Here is a 17400-nt window from a genome sequence, read left to right as displayed (position 1 = left end):
GTGTTCGCCCTCCTGCAATTGCGACTTACGGACGACTATGCCTATCTAGTTCATTTGTCCACGCAACATGACCTCATTAAAACCAGGAAAGATTATCACAAAATCTTTGCCAATTTTCTGCAAATTGCACTCGCATTTGCCCACGACAAACTGTTGTAATTAACACTGCACTGCTGCGACTTTTTTTTTCCTTCTGTGTTTTGCATTGTCTCCGGGTCCGGATACGTAGTTAATGTAAATTGAATGCTACAGGAACAGTGCAACATTCAACAAGTACGATGCTTCTGCTTGTGCCGGACTGCAACGTGGCAACGACGACGAAAAGTTTAACAAAGTTTTATCCTGTGTTCATGTGTGTTTGTGTTTCGTTGTCGTTTAGTGATTTTTTTCTGTTTTTATTCATTTTTTATACCGTCTGGTTCCTCCGTCATTGACGTACATTCACGGTGGCGTTGCGCACCGCGCTGCCACGGAGATTGTTTGGTTTTTAAGAAAAGTGGATTTTTTTTTACTTTCTTCTTAACACGTCGGAGAGGATTGTGTTTTCCTTTTCGTGATCCGCCGGACAGTTCGGAACGTTTGTGAGTCTACTCATTCCTTTGACATGTGTCGATATTTTTAATTTTTGTGACTTTTTTCATTACTTATTTTAATGGCCGCCACGAAGCATTTTGAATGTAATATCAAGGGACGTGTGAAGGGTGTTCCTTCCCTGTTACTGAGAGGACTAACTCAGGCAGTAATTTGATTTTTTATTCTTTTTTTCAAATTTTCTTCTTTCTTTATTGCTTTTAGGTGGCAAGCGCCTGATGCGCTGTTATTCTTTCATTTTTTATTTTAAGGCGTGTAGGCGCCGAGCGACTGCTTTGCTGTCATTATAGGCCTGCACTTTCAATTCAAGAGGGTTTTTAGTTTTCCTTCGATGCTTCGCTAGCGGTAAACAGCCACAAGAAACTTTCCTCAAAGCCACCCAGTATCTCCGATTCCATCACATCATCTTGACCACCAACGTCTACCGGAGGACGTCGACGCTCACGGAACCATACCGAAGAGTTTACGGTTTTTCAGCTGAATGGACAGTACAACAATTCATCCTTTCTGTTTGCAAGAAGCACCGTTTTCTTTTATAGCTAAAGAAGCTCGCCGAAGAAGGCATAAATTGGAGAGCGCAAGGCCGGGCTATAAGGGGAGTTGGGAGGCCCTAAAAAAAAAAAAAAAAAAAAAAAAAAAAAAAAAAAAAAAAAAAAAAAAAAAAGCTGCCAATTTTTACTTCTCGTTTAAAAAAAAAAAAAAAAAAAAAAAAAAAAAAGTAAAAAAAAAAAAAAAAAAAAAAAAAAAAGCTGCCAATTTTTACTTCTCGTTTTTGTGCCATTGCGGTGTGGTCTCGTGGGTAAGAACGCAGCTCCTGTGACCGCCGTGGCGCGTAGGTAGCGTGGCCGAGCGGTCTAAGGCGCTGGTTTCAGGCACCAGTCTCTTCGGAGGCGTGGGTTCGAATCCCACCGCTGCCAATGTTTTCTGTCTCGGAAGCCGTAGCACTGATTACCCGCGACGAAAACAGCGCGGCAAGCCGTGAGCGTCTCTTTCTTAAATTGTCGTAGCAGCACAGTGCGTGGTGCAACGACAGGATTCACAGGCGCAGTTTGGTGTCACGATTGCTGGCGTTCGTCTCCACGAAATGTGTCCAGAGCACGACGTTCTATAAAGTGGAAACGCTAATTTTTGCCGTTGTCGTCAAGTAGATTGTGTATAGCTTGCTGTGTTCGCTGGAGGAGCCCTGGCGTCGTTATCCGGTGTGGTCTAGTGGCTAGGATACCTGGCTCTCACCCAGGAGGCCCGGGTTCGATTCCCGGTACCGGAAATGCGCATTTTGTTGCTCCTCTTATGCGACTTGTCCCGACTTAGCTCGACTGACGCTTGCAGAAAACTACGTTAAGTACGATTCGTGGTGACAAGTGACGGCGAGAGCGATGCGACATGTATCCACCTCTTATCGAGGCACCTACCTGTGGTCAACAGAGCTGGAGGACTGCAAGACATTGCCACGGGGGTTGAATGCAGCTAACCACACTGCTTAGTGTCCTAACAGCGCAGACACGTTCGCTTGCCAGTATACATGTAATGGAGACCGCGTCTGACACAGCTGTGGGGAGACACAGTGGTGTGTGGACTGAGCTTTGCTGTGCATCGCCACTTGCAGTCGCGAGAACTGCTCTCGGCGGTGCTTCCGTGGCCGTGATCGTCTAGTGGTTAGGACATTGCGTTGTGGCAGCAATAACCCAGGTTCGAATCCTGGTCACGGCAAATTTTAAAGTTTTGCCTTGCTGTCGCTGCAGTGACGATTGTGACTCAGTGTTTGAAATCACAGTGCCCTCTTCATTTTTCACTCATGTTCCGCAGGCTGCAGGTGGCACTACCAGTTCATTATCAACACGCAATGCCGCCGCACCAGAGCGCGGGCAGCTGCCTGTGTAGTTAATCTCTATTCGAAAAGGGCAGTTGTTTGAGGTGCAATGGATGAGCAGCCAGTTGCAGCAGAACAGGGAGCTGTGTCGCGCACTGTTTCCACAAAAGCGAAGAACACTGACGCAGGTAGCGTGGCCGAGCGGTCTAAGGCGCTGGTTTCAGTTCCGCTTTAGACGCCGTGCAGTGTGGACGTGCCTAGTCTTCCGCTCCGCCGTAGCGTTACGTATAGTGGACTATCGTTTTTGTTACGTGTTGTGTTGCAACTTCTGAGAGTATTTCTCCGTCGTTGTTTCGTACCTTGTGTTACTTTCTGTCCTTATTTCAGTGTTTTTTGTGTAGCGGTTTCGACCACATATTTTGAAAATGTCGTCCCAGGTTATTCCTCGTCAGGCTACAGTTAGTTTTGCTTTTGACAAGTCGACCCGCCATGTGCAACCTAGTTCTCTTGAGATTCATGATTGGTTGGTAGATACCTTTGGTGTTCATTCGGATCAGGTGCACACTGCTTATTTTGATACCGAACTGTATGTTTTCTTTGTTAAGTTTATGGACCCACTTCAGGTTGATAAAATTCTTTCTAAATATGGTCATCAAGTTCTCTTTCGGCATCGGGATGATTCTGTAAGTACCGTGCTGCTTTCCAATGCTTCCATCACGTATACCAATGTTCGTGTTTACAACCTTCCACCGGAGGTGGATAATGTCTATCTTAAGGAGGGTCTACAGAAGTATGGTGATGTAAAGAGCATTCGCCTTGAACGCTGGTCAAGCCAACATCGCCTGCAATGTTACAGTGGTATTCGTTCAGTCGAAATGCACGTTAAGCAGAATATTCCATCTCACCTGCAGATCGGTGGATATCGTGTCCATGTAACATATAGTGGTCAGGTTGGCACCTGTTTTTTGTGCAATGAAAGTGGTCACGTGCGTACCGACTGTCCGCGGAGAGTTTTTGTTTTAAAAAATTCTCTCGAACAGCGTCGCAAGTTAACGGTCGCTGACCTCGTTGCAGGTGGTTCTGCTCTTGGTGTAGCACAGTCCAGTGGTAGTAGCGCCCCGCCACAGGTTTTGCGCACCCCTGACACAGAATTTCCTCCTTTACGTGCTAAATCTGATGTTGTTCCGTCTGTCCCTCAGGTGGGTGTGCCACTTTTGAATAATAAGAGGCGTCGCCCACACGATGGAAATAGTACGGATGAGGATCTCCCTGAGATGCCCCAGTCCGAGCGACCGGCATCCTCCGAGCCACTGTGTACTGTAGCTGCTCCCTGCCCTCCTGAGGTAGCGGTTCCGGTGGCGGCTGCTGGCGCCCCTCCGGCCTCCGACGCAGCTTCTCTCGAGTCGGGTCGTCGGTCGGGCCTGTTGGCGCCGTCTTCCGAACCGACTTCGATGTCACAACAAGTGGAGCCGCGACAACTTCCTGCTTCGCTGCCCCATACCTCTGCCAGCGGAGCTGCTCCGCTTCCTTCCAACTCTGCGGCCTCGGACCTTCCTGCTCACGTTTCGCCTCCGTGCAGTCCATGTTTGCCGGAAGCTAGTGCAGGTGTTAACCATTCCGTTTTGTCGGATGTTTCCCCCGCGACCCCGGATCCCGCATGTGGACCGGCGCGGGTGGTGTCGGATACAGAACTTGACCCTCCTACGTCACCGGCGGCTGAAGTTTCCTTGCCCGTCAGCCGACGCAAGTTACGCGTTCAGCCGAACGTTAATGCTGTTCGTAAAAAACCGAAACGTAAGGGATCCGCGGAACGGGGTAGCAGTCCCCCTCCCTCGGATGCCTCCGTCACCCCTGCTATGGACTGTGACGCTGGTGCGTCGGTGTAGGTGATTTGTTTTCTCGCTTTTCTCTCTATGGTTCAAGCATACACCTTTCTTACCTTAAACGTTAACCGTATTGAGTCCGACGTTCGCATTGCCTCTTTGCGGCAGTTTATTTACGACGCCTGTGCGGACGTAGTGTTTTTGCAGGAAGTGTTGTTTTCTGATCTCTCTCTACCTGGATTTCAAACTGTTTTTAATGTCGCGCCGGAATATTCAACAGGAACTGCTCTTTTCTTTCGAGAGGGCATTCCTATTACTGACATTGAATTCCTTGACTCTGGCCGTGGGATTGGTTGTCGTCTTTTTGATCTCCGCCTCGTTGTTTTGTATGCCCCCTCTGGTTCGGGTCACACTGTGGCTCGATCGCGCTTTTATAAAGAAGAGCTTATTTATCTTTTGCGCCAGAGTCCTCGGAGTCTCCTGCTCGGAGGCGATTTTAATTGTGTTTTACGCCCTGCAGACCAGTCCCCCAATTTTAATTATTGCCGTGATTTACATGACTTAGTTCGTACGATGCATCTGCGTGATGTTTGGGAACACAAATATCCAACCCTGGTGAAATATACGTTTTTTACCGCGTCCTCATGCAGTAGACTCGACAGATTCTATTTATCTGATTTTTTATGTGATAAAATTCTTTCTGTCGATGTTATTCCTACTAGTTTTTCTGACCATTGTGCTTTTACTGCAACTGTAAATCTTAGTCGCCAACCTGCAAAACTTTATCGTTCCCAGTGGATGTTAAATGTTTCCCACCTTGCCGACAGTGCTATGGATGATGTTATAAGTGGCGTGTGGGAGCGATGTCTTCGCTCTGTCCCGCGATACCCCTCCTTGCTGGTTTGGTGGACTGCGTTTGCCAAGCCCAAGATTCGTCAGACTTTGATTTTCTACTGTGCTGCTAGGACGCGTGATTTTAAGAACACGTATGAATATTACTACTCTGTCCTGCGTGAACTATATGACGCGGCGGGTACCTCTCCACTGCGGATCCATGATGTTCGTCGTATTAAAGCCAAGCTCTTGAGCCTTAAACGACGACAGATGGATGGTCTGCGAGTTAAGTCGAAACCTCACTCTCTTGTTGAAGGTGAACTGACATCCTTGTACCACCTGCTACGGCATCAGACTCGTCGTCGTCGCTCCTTCATCTCTTCTCTTACGGTGGATGATGGGCGACAGCTTAGTGCACAGGAGGAAATGGTTCGTGCTCTTCATCAGTATTACACTAGTCTCTATTCTGCCGATGATTCTGGTGAGTCTCTTTCGGATGATGTCTTTGGGGATCTAACTGCGACGATCGCGCCTGACGCGAACGGCGAATTTCTCCGGGAGTTCCAGGTAGATGATGTTTTCGATTTTATTGCTCGCTCTCCGTCCAGTAAATCGCCGGGTCCAGACGGCCTGCCTAAAGAATTTTATCTCCGTTTTTGGCCTCTTTTGGGTGGCATTTTTACGCAGATTTTAAATGAGATTGTCAGAGGGATGGATGTGCCTGCCGATTTTAAAGTAGGGAAAATTGTTTTAATTCCGAAGTCCTCTGGTCGTTTATCTGCTGCCAATCTTCGTCCGCTCACATTGCTGAATTTTGACTATAAGACAGCTGCTAGAGCGCTCAATAGCCGGCTGTCTTCTCTGCTTCGGGGTGTGATTGGTGCACATCAATGTTGTTTTCATGATAGATCTATTCTGACACCAGTAGCCGAATATCGGGATGTTGTCTCGGTTGCGGCGGTTACAAACGTACATTGTGCCTTTGCCTTCCTTGATTTTTATAAGGCTTTTGATCACGTCAGTCATGTGTTTTTAGATCGTGTTTTAGGTACAATAGGTTTTAACGCTTCATCACGTGGTGTTCTTGGCAATTTGTACAGGGGAATAACAGCTCGGGTGTCTGTCAATGGGCAGCTGACGCCGCCCATTGCTATCCGCCGCGGAGTGCCTCAGGGTAGTCCGCTCTCTATGTCTTTATTCGTTTTGTCCCTGGAACCGCTGCTTCGGACTATTGCTCTCAAGCTTCAGGGTATGTCCCTCTCTGGTGGGAAGCTCTCGGTTAAGGCATATGCGGATGATGTCGTTGTTCTCCTCCGTCACCGAGATGATATCCCGTTGTTGAAAGGGGCAGTTGATGCATACTGTCGTGTCTCTGGAGCGCGTCTCAATCAGGGTAAATGTAAGTTCCTTGATATTCGAGGATTTCGCGATGCTGACGTCCCTTGGGCCACTTTTGTCGATCGCCATACGTCCTTGGGGATTATCATTGATCGGTGTCCTCTAAAAATGGCGGCTCTCAATTGGAAATCTGTCAGCGCTCTGCTACCATTTTGCAAAAAGTCAGAATTTTAGACACCTACGTCCTATGTAAAGCTTATTATGTTGCTCAGCTGTTCCCACTTCCCATGATGGTGGCGAAAAGGTTGCGCCAATTGTCTAGCAGGTTTATATGGAAGGGCCATCTATTCAAGTTACGTTACGAGGTAATGACGAAACCGCGTCTCTCCGGAGGCTTGGGCCTCTCTGACATTACTCGCAAGGCGTCTGCTTTGTACGTCCGCCGAACGACTCTAATTGTTACGCAAGAAGTGACTTCAATTACATCCAGGCTTTTTACTGTTGTGCGTCCGGCGAGCCTTGCTCCACCTGTCGATGTCGGACGCCTAAATGTTAAGTTGAAACACATTCGGGAATTTTACATTGCGGTGAGTTACCTCGGTGACGTCTTCTTGCGGCGACCGGTGCCAACGACCAAGAGCTTGATTGCCCGCTGGGAGGGGCTGGCCAGTCCCAATCCAATAGAACTGGCGTCTCCATCCGTGTCCTGGAGGAACGTCTGGAAGAACGTTAGTCTGCCGATCCACTCTATGGCCGTGGCGTCCACGTGGTATAGGGTAATAAATAATTTGGTTCCCACCAATGTACGACTGCACCGTATTGGTCTTTCTGACACGGACACCTGTACTCGGTGTGGTCTCCTGGATACCCTTGAACATCGATTCACCTGCTGTGGGCACCTTGCTAATTGGCGTTGGCTCAGGAAACAACTTGCTTTTGTCACTAGGTCTGCTGAAGCCGCTTATACTATTGACATCATCGTCCGGCCCGATTCTTCCTTTTTTCCGCGGACGAAGCTCCATACCGTCATGTGGTTGATTGGCCATTTCGTACATTTTGTCAACAGTTGTCATGAAGAGGATGGACACCTAGCGTTTCGGCAGTACATGCTTACTGCTTACTGGCAGCGCTTGCGATTGCCAGGCCTCCGAGATGATTTTGCCAATATGCTTAGCCTGACATTTGAAAGAGAGGGTGTTGGCTAAGGTCACCTGTGTGAGCCATTTTCTTTTATACTGTTTCTGAATTTGCCGCCTTTATGTATGTTTCTTCTCTACACCAGGACTGAAGTTTTCGTGTTTTAACCTTTATTTCAGTAAGCAGTCTACATTATATAGTCATGTTTTAGGATTTTAATTTCAGTACTGTACTTCTTTTGAAGTGGCTGTGTGGTGGATATATAAAATAAAAAAAAAAAAAAAAGTGGCTAGGATACCTGGCTCTCACCCAGGAGGCCCGGGTTCGATTCCCGGTACCGGAAATGCGCATTTTGTTGCTCCTCTTATGCGACTTGTCCCGACTTAGCTCGACTGACGCTTGCAGAAAACTACGTTAAGTACGATTCGTGGTGACAAGTGACGGCGAGAGCGATGCGACATGTATCCACCTCTTATCGAGGCACCTACCTGTGGTCAACAGAGCTGGAGGACTGCAAGACATTGCCACGGGGGTTGAATGCAGCTAACCACACTGCTTAGTGTCCTAACAGCGCAGACACGTTCGCTTGCCAGTATACATGTAATGGAGACCGCGTCTGACACAGCTGTGGGGAGACACAGTGGTGTGTGGACTGAGCTTTGCTGTGCATCGCCACTTGCAGTCGCGAGAACTGCTCTCGGCGGTGCTTCCGTGGCCGTGATCGTCTAGTGGTTAGGACATTGCGTTGTGGCCGCAATAACCCAGGTTCGAATCCTGGTCACGGCAAATTTTAAAGTTTTGCCTTGCTGTCGCTGCAGTGACGATTGTGACTCAGTGTTTGAAATCACAGTGCCCTCTTCATTTTTCACTCATGTTCCGCAGGCTGCAGGTGGCACTACCAGTTCATTATCAACACGCAATGCCGCCGCACCAGAGCGCGGGCAGCTGCCTGTGTAGTTAATCTCTATTCGAAAAGGGCAGTTGTTTGAGGTGCAATGGATGAGCAGCCAGTTGCAGCAGAACAGGGAGCTGTGTCGCGCACTGTTTCCACAAAAGCGAAGAACACTGACGCAGGTAGCGTGGCCGAGCGGTCTAAGGCGCTGGTTTAAGGCACCAGTCTCTTCGGAGGCGTGGGTTCGAATCCCACCGCTGCCAATTTTTACTTCTCGTTTTTGTGCCATTGCGGTGTGGTCTCGTGGGTAAGAACGCAGCTCCTGTGACCGCCGTGGCGCGTAGGTAGCGTGGCCGAGCGGTTAAGGCGCTGGTTTCAGGCACCAGTCTCTTCGGAGGCGTGGGTTCGAATCCCACCGCTGCCAATGTTTTCTGTCTCGGAAGCCGTAGCACTGATTACCCGCGACGAAAACAGCGCGGCAAGCCGTGAGCGTCTCTTTCTTAAATTGTCGTAGCAGCACAGTGCGTGGTGCAACGACAGGATTCACAGGCGCAGTTTGGTGTCACGATTGCTGGCGTTCGTCTCCACGAAATGTGTCCAGAGCACGACGTTCTATAAAGTGGAAACGCTTATTTTTGCCGTTGTCGTCAAGTAGATTGTGTATAGCTTGCTGTGTTCGCTGGAGGAGCCCTGGCGTCGTTATCCGGTGTGGTCTAGTGGCTAGGATACCTGGCTCTCACCCAGGAGGCCCGGGTTCGATTCCCGGTACCGGAAATGCGCATTTTGTTGCTCCTCTTATGCGACTTGTCCCGACTTAGCTCGACTGACGCTTGCAGAAAACTACGTTAAGTACGATTCGTGGTGACAAGTGACGGCGAGAGCGATGCGACATGTATCCACCTCTTATCGAGGCACCTACCTGTGGTCAACAGAGCTGGAGGACTGCAAGACATTGCCACGGGGGTTGAATGCAGCTAACCACACTGCTTAGTGTCCTAACAGCGCAGACACGTTCGCTTGCCAGTATACATGTAATGGAGACCGCGTCTGACACAGCTGTGGGGAGACACAGTGGTGTGTGGACTGAGCTTTGCTGTGCATCGCCACTTGCAGTCGCGAGAACTGCTCTCGGCGGTGCTTCCGTGGCCGTGATCGTCTAGTGGTTAGGACATTGCGTTGTGGCAGCAATAACCCAGGTTCGAATCCTGGTCACGGCAAATTTTAAAGTTTTGCCTTGCTGTCGCTGCAGTGACGATTGTGACTCAGTGTTTGAAATCACAGTGCCCTCTTCATTTTTCACTCATGTTCCGCAGGCTGCAGGTGGCACTACCAGTTCATTATCAACACGCAATGCCGCCGCACCAGAGCGCGGGCAGCTGCCTGTGTAGTTAATCTCTATTCGAAAAGGGCAGTTGTTTGAGGTGCAATGGATGAGCAGCCAGTTGCAGCAGAACAGGGAGCTGTGTCGCGCACTGTTTCCACAAAAGCGAAGAACACTGACGCAGGTAGCGTGGCCGAGCGGTCTAAGGCGCTGGTTTCAGTTCCGCTTTAGACGCCGTGCAGTGTGGACGTGCCTAGTCTTCCGCTCCGCCGTAGCGTTACGTATAGTGGACTATCGTTTTTGTTACGTGTTGTGTTGCAACTTCTGAGAGTATTTCTCCGTCGTTGTTTCGTACCTTGTGTTACTTTCTGTCCTTATTTCAGTGTTTTTTGTGTAGCGGTTTCGACCACATATTTTGAAAATGTCGTCCCAGGTTATTCCTCGTCAGGCTACAGTTAGTTTTGCTTTTGACAAGTCGACCCGCCATGTGCAACCTAGTTCTCTTGAGATTCATGATTGGTTGGTAGATACCTTTGGTGTTCATTCGGATCAGGTGCACACTGCTTATTTTGATACCGAACTGTATGTTTTCTTTGTTAAGTTTATGGACCCACTTCAGGTTGATAAAATTCTTTCTAAATATGGTCATCAAGTTCTCTTTCGGCATCGGGATGATTCTGTAAGTACCGTGCTGCTTTCCAATGCTTCCATCACGTATACCAATGTTCGTGTTTACAACCTTCCACCGGAGGTGGATAATGTCTATCTTAAGGAGGGTCTACAGAAGTATGGTGATGTAAAGAGCATTCGCCTTGAACGCTGGTCAAGCCAACATCGCCTGCAATGTTACAGTGGTATTCGTTCAGTCGAAATGCACGTTAAGCAGAATATTCCATCTCACCTGCAGATCGGTGGATATCGTGTCCATGTAACATATAGTGGTCAGGTTGGCACCTGTTTTTTGTGCAATGAAAGTGGTCACGTGCGTACCGACTGTCCGCGGAGAGTTTTTGTTTTAAAAAATTCTCTCGAACAGCGTCGCAAGTTAACGGTCGCTGACCTCGTTGCAGGTGGTTCTGCTCTTGGTGTAGCACAGTCCAGTGGTAGTAGCGCCCCGCCACAGGTTTTGCGCACCCCTGACACAGAATTTCCTCCTTTACGTGCTAAATCTGATGTTGTTCCGTCTGTCCCTCAGGTGGGTGTGCCACTTTTGAATAATAAGAGGCGTCGCCCACACGATGGAAATAGTACGGATGAGGATCTCCCTGAGATGCCCCAGTCCGAGCGACCGGCATCCTCCGAGCCACTGTGTACTGTAGCTGCTCCCTGCCCTCCTGAGGTAGCGGTTCCGGTGGCGGCTGCTGGCGCCCCTCCGGCCTCCGACGCAGCTTCTCTCGAGTCGGGTCGTCGGTCGGGCCTGTTGGCGCCGTCTTCCGAACCGACTTCGATGTCACAACAAGTGGAGCCGCGACAACTTCCTGCTTCGCTGCCCCATACCTCTGCCAGCGGAGCTGCTCCGCTTCCTTCCAACTCTGCGGCCTCGGACCTTCCTGCTCACGTTTCGCCTCCGTGCAGTCCATGTTTGCCGGAAGCTAGTGCAGGTGTTAACCATTCCGTTTTGTCGGATGTTTCCCCCGCGACCCCGGATCCCGCATGTGGACCGGCGCGGGTGGTGTCGGATACAGAACTTGACCCTCCTACGTCACCGGCGGCTGAAGTTTCCTTGCCCGTCAGCCGACGCAAGTTACGCGTTCAGCCGAACGTTAATGCTGTTCGTAAAAAACCGAAACGTAAGGGATCCGCGGAACGGGGTAGCAGTCCCCCTCCCTCGGATGCCTCCGTCACCCCTGCTATGGACTGTGACGCTGGTGCGTCGGTGTAGGTGATTTGTTTTCTCGCTTTTCTCTCTATGGTTCAAGCATACACCTTTCTTACCTTAAACGTTAACCGTATTGAGTCCGACGTTCGCATTGCCTCTTTGCGGCAGTTTATTTACGACGCCTGTGCGGACGTAGTGTTTTTGCAGGAAGTGTTGTTTTCTGATCTCTCTCTACCTGGATTTCAAACTGTTTTTAATGTCGCGCCGGAATATTCAACAGGAACTGCTCTTTTCTTTCGAGAGGGCATTCCTATTACTGACATTGAATTCCTTGACTCTGGCCGTGGGATTGGTTGTCGTCTTTTTGATCTCCGCCTCGTTGTTTTGTATGCCCCCTCTGGTTCGGGTCACACTGTGGCTCGATCGCGCTTTTATAAAGAAGAGCTTATTTATCTTTTGCGCCAGAGTCCTCGGAGTCTCCTGCTCGGAGGCGATTTTAATTGTGTTTTACGCCCTGCAGACCAGTCCCCCAATTTTAATTATTGCCGTGATTTACATGACTTAGTTCGTACGATGCATCTGCGTGATGTTTGGGAACACAAATATCCAACCCTGGTGAAATATACGTTTTTTACCGCGTCCTCATGCAGTAGACTCGACAGATTCTATTTATCTGATTTTTTATGTGATAAAATTCTTTCTGTCGATGTTATTCCTACTAGTTTTTCTGACCATTGTGCTTTTACTGCAACTGTAAATCTTAGTCGCCAACCTGCAAAACTTTATCGTTCCCAGTGGATGTTAAATGTTTCCCACCTTGCCGACAGTGCTATGGATGATGTTATAAGTGGCGTGTGGGAGCGATGTCTTCGCTCTGTCCCGCGATACCCCTCCTTGCTGGTTTGGTGGACTGCGTTTGCCAAGCCCAAGATTCGTCAGACTTTGATTTTCTACTGTGCTGCTAGGACGCGTGATTTGAAGAACACGTATGAATATTACTACTCTGTCCTGCGTGAACTATATGACGCGGCGGGTACCTCTCCACTGCGGATCCATGATGTTCGTCGTATTAAAGCCAAGCTCTTGAGCCTTAAACGACGACAGATGGATGGTCTGCGAGTTAAGTCGAAACCTCACTCTCTTGTTGAAGGTGAACTGACATCCTTGTACCACCTGCTACGGCATCAGACTCGTCGTCGTCGCTCCTTCATCTCTTCTCTTACGGTGGATGATGGGCGACAGCTTAGTGCACAGGAGGAAATGGTTCGTGCTCTTCATCAGTATTACACTAGTCTCTATTCTGCCGATGATTCTGGTGAGTCTCTTTCGGATGATGTCTTTGGGGATCTAACTGCGACGATCGCGCCTGACGCGAACGGCGAATTTCTCCGGGAGTTCCAGGTAGATGATGTTTTCGATTTTATTGCTCGCTCTCCGTCCAGTAAATCGCCGGGTCCAGACGGCCTGCCTAAAGAATTTTATCTCCGTTTTTGGCCTCTTTTGGGTGGCATTTTTACGCAGATTTTAAATGAGATTGTCAGAGGGATGGATGTGCCTGCCGATTTTAAAGTAGGGAAAATTGTTTTAATTCCGAAGTCCTCTGGTCGTTTATCTGCTGCCAATCTTCGTCCGCTCACATTGCTGAATTTTGACTATAAGACAGCTGCTAGAGCGCTCAATAGCCGGCTGTCTTCTCTGCTTCGGGGTGTGATTGGTGCACATCAATGTTGTTTTCATGATAGATCTATTCTGACACCAGTAGCCGAATATCGGGATGTTGTCTCGGTTGCGGCGGTTACAAACGTACATTGTGCCTTTGCCTTCCTTGATTTTTATAAGGCTTTTGATCACGTCAGTCATGTGTTTTTAGATCGTGTTTTAGGTACAATAGGTTTTAACGCTTCATCACGTGGTGTTCTTGGCAATTTGTACAGGGGAATAACAGCTCGGGTGTCTGTCAATGGGCAGCTGACGCCGCCCATTGCTATCCGCCGCGGAGTGCCTCAGGGTAGTCCGCTCTCTATGTCTTTATTCGTTTTGTCCCTGGAACCGCTGCTTCGGACTATTGCTCTCAAGCTTCAGGGTATGTCCCTCTCTGGTGGGAAGCTCTCGGTTAAGGCATATGCGGATGATGTCGTTGTTCTCCTCCGTCACCGAGATGATATCCCGTTGTTGAAAGGGGCAGTTGATGCATACTGTCGTGTCTCTGGAGCGCGTCTCAATCAGGGTAAATGTAAGTTCCTTGATATTCGAGGATTTCGCGATGCTGACGTCCCTTGGGCCACTTTTGTCGATCGCCATACGTCCTTGGGGATTATCATTGATCGGTGTCCTCTAAAAATGGCGGCTCTCAATTGGAAATCTGTCAGCGCTCTGCTACCATTTTGCAAAAAGTCAGAATTTTAGACACCTACGTCCTATGTAAAGCTTATTATGTTGCTCAGCTGTTCCCACTTCCCATGATGGTGGCGAAAAGGTTGCGCCAATTGTCTAGCAGGTTTATATGGAAGGGCCATCTATTCAAGTTACGTTACGAGGTAATGACGAAACCGCGTCTCTCCGGAGGCTTGGGCCTCTCTGACATTACTCGCAAGGCGTCTGCTTTGTACGTCCGCCGAACGACTCTAATTGTTACGCAAGAAGTGACTTCAATTACATCCAGGCTTTTTACTGTTGTGCGTCCGGCGAGCCTTGCTCCACCTGTCGATGTCGGACGCCTAAATGTTAAGTTGAAACACATTCGGGAATTTTACATTGCGGTGAGTTACCTCGGTGACGTCTTCTTGCGGCGACCGGTGCCAACGACCAAGAGCTTGATTGCCCGCTGGGAGGGGCTGGCCAGTCCCAATCCAATAGAACTGGCGTCTCCATCCGTGTCCTGGAGGAACGTCTGGAAGAACGTTAGTCTGCCGATCCACTCTATGGCCGTGGCGTCCACGTGGTATAGGGTAATAAATAATTTGGTTCCCACCAATGTACGACTGCACCGTATTGGTCTTTCTGACACGGACACCTGTACTCGGTGTGGTCTCCTGGATACCCTTGAACATCGATTCACCTGCTGTGGGCACCTTGCTAATTGGCGTTGGCTCAGGAAACAACTTGCTTTTGTCACTAGGTCTGCTGAAGCCGCTTATACTATTGACATCATCGTCCGGCCCGATTCTTCCTTTTTTCCGCGGACGAAGCTCCATACCGTCATGTGGTTGATTGGCCATTTCGTACATTTTGTCAACAGTTGTCATGAAGAGGATGGACACCTAGCGTTTCGGCAGTACATGCTTACTGCTTACTGGCAGCGCTTGCGATTGCCAGGCCTCCGAGATGATTTTGCCAATATGCTTAGCCTGACATTTGAAAGAGAGGGTGTTGGCTAAGGTCACCTGTGTGAGCCATTTTCTTTTATACTGTTTCTGAATTTGCCGCCTTTATGTATGTTTCTTCTCTACACCAGGACTGAAGTTTTCGTGTTTTAACCTTTATTTCAGTAAGCAGTCTACATTATATAGTCATGTTTTAGGATTTTAATTTCAGTACTGTACTTCTTTTGAAGTGGCTGTGTGGTGGATATATAAAATAAAAAAAAAAAAAAAAGTGGCTAGGATACCTGGCTCTCACCCAGGAGGCCCGGGTTCGATTCCCGGTACCGGAAATGCGCATTTTGTTGCTCCTCTTATGCGACTTGTCCCGACTTAGCTCGACTGACGCTTGCAGAAAACTACGTTAAGTACGATTCGTGGTGACAAGTGACGGCGAGAGCGATGCGACATGTATCCACCTCTTATCGAGGCACCTACCTGTGGTCAACAGAGCTGGAGGACTGCAAGACATTGCCACGGGGGTTGAATGCAGCTAACCACACTGCTTAGTGTCCTAACAGCGCAGACACGTTCGCTTGCCAGTATACATGTAATGGAGACCGCGTCTGACACAGCTGTGGGGAGACACAGTGGTGTGTGGACTGAGCTTTGCTGTGCATCGCCACTTGCAGTCGCGAGAACTGCTCTCGGCGGTGCTTCCGTGGCCGTGATCGTCTAGTGGTTAGGACATTGCGTTGTGGCCGCAATAACCCAGGTTCGAATCCTGGTCACGGCAAATTTTAAAGTTTTGCCTTGCTGTCGCTGCAGTGACGATTGTGACTCAGTGTTTGAAATCACAGTGCCCTCTTCATTTTTCACTCATGTTCCGCAGGCTGCAGGTGGCACTACCAGTTCATTATCAACACGCAATGCCGCCGCACCAGAGCGCGGGCAGCTGCCTGTGTAGTTAATCTCTATTCGAAAAGGGCAGTTGTTTGAGGTGCAATGGATGAGCAGCCAGTTGCAGCAGAACAGGGAGCTGTGTCGCGCACTGTTTCCACAAAAGCGAAGAACACTGACGCAGGTAGCGTGGCCGAGCGGTCTAAGGCGCTGGTTTAAGGCACCAGTCTCTTCGGAGGCGTGGGTTCGAATCCCACCGCTGCCAATTTTTACTTCTCGTTTTTGTGCCATTGCGGTGTGGTCTCGTGGGTAAGAACGCAGCTCCTGTGACCGCCGTGGCGCGTAGGTAGCGTGGCCGAGCGGTCTAAGGCGCTGGTTTCAGGCACCAGTCTCTTCGGAGGCGTGGGTTCGAATCCCACCGCTGCCAATGTTTTCTGTCTCGGAAGCCGTAGCACTGATTACCCGCGACGAAAACAGCGCGGCAAGCCGTGAGCGTCTCTTTCTTAAATTGTCGTAGCAGCACAGTGCGTGGTGCAACGACAGGATTCACAGGCGCAGTTTGGTGTCACGATTGCTGGCGTTCGTCTCCACGAAATGTGTCCAGAGCACGACGTTCTATAAAGTGGAAACGCTAATTTTTGCCGTTGTCGTCAAGTAGATTGTGTATAGCTTGCTGTGTTCGCTGGAGGAGCCCTGGCGTCGTTATCCGGTGTGGTCTAGTGGCTAGGATACCTGGCTCTCACCCAGGAGGCCCGGGTTCGATTCCCGGTACCGGAAATGCGCATTTTGTTGCTCCTCTTATGCGACTTGTCCCGACTTAGCTCGACTGACGCTTGCAGAAAACTACGTTAAGTACGATTCGTGGTGACAAGTGACGGCGAGAGCGATGCGACATGTATCCACCTCTTATCGAGGCACCTACCTGTGGTCAACAGAGCTGGAGGACTGCAAGACATTGCCACGGGGGTTGAATGCAGCTAACCACACTGCTTAGTGTCCTAACAGCGCAGACACGTTCGCTTGCCAGTATACATGTAATGGAGACCGCGTCTGACACAGCTGTGGGGAGACACAGTGGTGTGTGGACTGAGCTTTGCTGTGCATCGCCACTTGCAGTCGCGAGAACTGCTCTCGGCGGTGCTTCCGTGGCCGTGATCGTCTAGTGGTTAGGACATTGCGTTGTGGCCGCAATAACCCAGGTTCGAATCCTGGTCACGGCAAATTTTAAAGTTTTGCCTTGCTGTCGCTGCAGTGACGATTGTGACTCAGTGTTTGAAATCACAGTGCCCTCTTCATTTTTCACTCATGTTCCGCAGGCTGCAGGTGGCACTACCAGTTCATTATCAACACGCAATGCCGCCGCACCAGAGCGCGGGCAGCTGCCTGTGTAGTTAATCTCTATTCGAAAAGGGCAGTTGTTTGAGGTGCAATGGATGAGCAGCCAGTTGCAGCAGAACAGGGAGCTGTGTCGCGCACTGTTTCCACAAAAGCGAAGAACACTGACGCAGGTAGCGTGGCCGAGCGGTCTAAGGCGCTGGTTTAAGGCACCAGTCTCTTCGGAGGCGTGGGTTCGAATCCCACCGCTGCCAATTTTTACTTCTCGTTTTTGTGCCATTGCGGTGTGGTCTCGTGGGTA

General features: G+C 49.5%; 14 non-coding genes across 14 annotated transcripts; all 14 read left to right on the top strand.

Annotated features, from left to right (window-relative positions):
• The first annotated feature begins 1426 nt into the window (after positions 1-1426).
• Positions 1427-1508, top strand: Trnal-cag. Its single transcript has one exon. It is a non-coding gene; the product is annotated as a tRNA-Leu (tRNA).
• Positions 1509-1786: 278 nt separating this feature from the next.
• On the top strand, positions 1787-1858 carry Trnae-cuc. The gene has a single exon. It is a non-coding gene; the product is annotated as a tRNA-Glu (tRNA).
• Positions 1859-2229: 371 nt separating this feature from the next.
• Trnah-gug lies at positions 2230-2301 on the top strand. The gene has a single exon. It is a non-coding gene; the product is annotated as a tRNA-His (tRNA).
• Positions 2302-8247: 5946 nt separating this feature from the next.
• Trnah-gug lies at positions 8248-8319 on the top strand. The gene has a single exon. It is a non-coding gene; the product is annotated as a tRNA-His (tRNA).
• A 287-nt stretch (positions 8320-8606) lies between these two features.
• Positions 8607-8688, top strand: Trnal-aag. The gene has a single exon. It is a non-coding gene; the product is annotated as a tRNA-Leu (tRNA).
• An 80-nt stretch (positions 8689-8768) lies between these two features.
• Trnal-cag lies at positions 8769-8849 on the top strand. Its single transcript has one exon. It is a non-coding gene; the product is annotated as a tRNA-Leu (tRNA).
• A 278-nt stretch (positions 8850-9127) lies between these two features.
• Trnae-cuc lies at positions 9128-9199 on the top strand. The gene has a single exon. It is a non-coding gene; the product is annotated as a tRNA-Glu (tRNA).
• A 371-nt stretch (positions 9200-9570) lies between these two features.
• On the top strand, positions 9571-9642 carry Trnah-gug. Its single transcript has one exon. It is a non-coding gene; the product is annotated as a tRNA-His (tRNA).
• Positions 9643-15588: 5946 nt separating this feature from the next.
• Positions 15589-15660, top strand: Trnah-gug. The gene has a single exon. It is a non-coding gene; the product is annotated as a tRNA-His (tRNA).
• A 287-nt stretch (positions 15661-15947) lies between these two features.
• Trnal-aag lies at positions 15948-16029 on the top strand. The gene has a single exon. It is a non-coding gene; the product is annotated as a tRNA-Leu (tRNA).
• Positions 16030-16109: 80 nt separating this feature from the next.
• Trnal-cag lies at positions 16110-16191 on the top strand. Its single transcript has one exon. It is a non-coding gene; the product is annotated as a tRNA-Leu (tRNA).
• A 278-nt stretch (positions 16192-16469) lies between these two features.
• Trnae-cuc lies at positions 16470-16541 on the top strand. The gene has a single exon. It is a non-coding gene; the product is annotated as a tRNA-Glu (tRNA).
• A 371-nt stretch (positions 16542-16912) lies between these two features.
• On the top strand, positions 16913-16984 carry Trnah-gug. Its single transcript has one exon. It is a non-coding gene; the product is annotated as a tRNA-His (tRNA).
• A 287-nt stretch (positions 16985-17271) lies between these two features.
• On the top strand, positions 17272-17353 carry Trnal-aag. Its single transcript has one exon. It is a non-coding gene; the product is annotated as a tRNA-Leu (tRNA).
• Positions 17354-17400: the final 47 nt, after the last annotated feature.

The sequence above is a fragment of the Schistocerca piceifrons genome, chromosome 1, assembly GCF_021461385.2.
Source record: "Schistocerca piceifrons isolate TAMUIC-IGC-003096 chromosome 1, iqSchPice1.1, whole genome shotgun sequence".
Lineage (NCBI taxonomy): Eukaryota > Metazoa > Arthropoda > Insecta > Orthoptera > Acrididae > Schistocerca > Schistocerca piceifrons.
The sequence above is the reverse complement of the archived record's forward strand: the minus strand, read 5'-3'. Positions and strand labels throughout refer to the sequence as shown.